At 36.0% G+C, this 2459-nt stretch overlaps 1 protein-coding gene across 1 annotated transcript in view; it reads right to left on the bottom strand.

Moving 5' to 3' along the window:
- The window catches only part of LOC107567712 (mitogen-activated protein kinase kinase kinase 13-like), a 32344-nt gene extending 30343 nt beyond the window's left edge, over window positions 1-2001 (bottom strand). Inside the window, exon 1 of the mRNA XM_016253454.1 lies at window positions 1933-2001. The gene's annotated coding sequence lies outside the window, so the exon portion shown is untranslated. The remainder of the gene's footprint in view (window positions 1-1932) is intronic.
- Window positions 2002-2459: the final 458 nt, after the last annotated feature.

The following is a 2459-nucleotide window of genomic DNA, read 5'->3' as shown; positions in this document are numbered from 1 at the left end:
CGATGATGCATGTTACAGCAGACTGACCCTCACACACACACACACACACGCACATGCACACACACACACACACGATGATGCATGTTACAGCAGACTGACCCTCACACACACACACACACACGCACATGCACACACACACACACACGATGATGCATGTTACAGCAGACTGACCCTCACACACACACACACACACACACACACTACAATGACACGACTCAAGATTACAGGATCTTCCAGCTCTTTTCTCTCGTCTTCCACCACACATTTACAGCTCTGACACATGATCAATACTTTACATTGGCACTTCCATTAGCTGCTGTGGACACACACAGCACACTATATGCGTTATATTCCTTCTTTACAACGGCTGAAGAAGCTCTTGTATTAAACTGACGCTCTGTCTCTGTGTTTTAAAGCTCTGGAGGCCAGCATGAGCTTATATAAACATGTGCTTAGAACCAAACGGAGCTGCTCTTCTCTACTCCAGCTGGAAAACAGATGGACGACATTTGACAATAAAACAGAAAAACATCACTGAAACAATAGATAAATATACCAATGGGTTGTACACTGTAAAAAAATTGCATGTTTAATTTAATGTTGCTTGCTTGCTTTCTTTGTAATTATTTCTGAAATTTACTAGCAATTTCTCAGTGAAAATTGCTTTAAAAAATTCAGTGTATGACAATAAGAATATAATAAATATTATTTACTTACAACTATTAACTCAAAATATACATATTAACTATTTAATTTTAATATTTAATATTAATTTAATATTAGATTTAAAGTTATACACATATATACATTCAATTATAACTATTAATTAACTCTTAATTTATCTTTTTTTTTCTTCATATAGTTAAATAAAATGGTTAAAAAGTTTAAAGTTATAATATAACTTATTATATATAATGCAATACAATACAATATAAATATAATAATATTATTTAGTTATAACTATTATTAGCATTAATTATTAACTCATTTATTTATAAAAAAATTATTTTCACAGTTAAATAAAATAGTTTAAAACAGTTTAAAATTATAATATAACTTATAATATAATATAATATTATAATATAATGCAATATAATACAATACACAACATAATATAAATTTAATAATATTATTAGCATTAATAATTAACTAATTTATTTGTATTATTTTCACAGTTAAAATAGTTAAACATTTAAATAGTTCAAACAGTTTTTCCTATGGCACCCAAATTGGTTCCAAGAACCATGACATTTTACTGGTATGGGTACCGACTACTGAAATGCTGCTATTGTGACAGTCAATATGAGGAAGATGTCAAGTTATTACATTATCTACAGTTTTCAAGCATTACTGTCACAACTGAAAACACTGATACAGAAGGTGAATTATGAGTCAGACGGATGCGTTTCTTTATTTAGTTTTTGGCTCACATCCATCAAGCATCAAACAGAAAGAGAGAACTGAATTTAGGATGCATTTAAACAGGCATTATCATACGGTTATATAATTTTTTGTAGAATTTAAGCAACGACTATATTGTGATTTACACACAGACACTGTGATCTAAAATGACTCATCTCGACAAACTAGACAGCACGAAAGAAATGGAAAGAGACGCATTGTTAAAATGCACGACATGCGATTCCCCTGAGACAAGTCATTAAGTTATGTATGCGTGAATGTGTGTGTGTGTGTGAGAAGCGGTGTGTCTGTCCTTCAGCAGAGGGCAGTGAGAAGAGAAGTGCCGCATCAAACACCAGACAAATATAGCTCATATACGCACCCAACACGCAAGCTAGTCATCTTCAACCCCGAACGCCCATCAGAAAGCACGTATAAAAGAAATAAAAGAACAAATACATACATACAGGAAGGAGGAATGAAAGAGAGAAATGCACAAGCGTACACACTACACTGCGGTGGATTACTCACAGCTGACGGCGCTGCCGTGCATGATCCTCCTTCAGCAGAGAAACAGCTGAAAGCAGCCGGCCGAGAGACAGAGAGAGAGACAGAGAGAGAGAGAGAGAGAGAGAGAGAGAGAGAGAGAGAGAGAGCAGCAGATCGTCTGAGTGGGCGGAGGCAGAGCTGCGACTGCTCACGTCACACTTTTCATGAATGAAAGGGCCGGATGACACAGGCACGATGCAGCGAGATCTCATCTCTCAGTCACACACACACACACACACACACACACACACACACACACACACACACACTGAATATGGAAGCGGAACAGACAAGGGCATTATATCAAAACACTAATGCATGCGGCGCTTGTGCGGTGTCCTAAATCAAAGAGGTCACATCATGCATTCGTTTATTAGCTAGAAAGCCAACGCTTTTATGGTTTTATTCCACACTCTTTGAGCTCAGCATCTTTATGCTAGATTATTTCTAAAAGTCAGCTGATTGACATGCTCTTTCTCTTCCAGGAAAATGGAGAAAGAATACTGATG

Source organism: Sinocyclocheilus grahami, unplaced genomic scaffold (genome assembly GCF_001515645.1).
Source record: "Sinocyclocheilus grahami isolate Dianchi unplaced genomic scaffold, SAMN03320097.WGS_v1.1 scaffold1183.1, whole genome shotgun sequence".
Classification (NCBI taxonomy): domain Eukaryota; kingdom Metazoa; phylum Chordata; class Actinopteri; order Cypriniformes; family Cyprinidae; genus Sinocyclocheilus; species Sinocyclocheilus grahami.
Note: the sequence above shows the minus strand (reverse complement) of the source record. Positions and strands in the feature narration are given on the sequence as shown.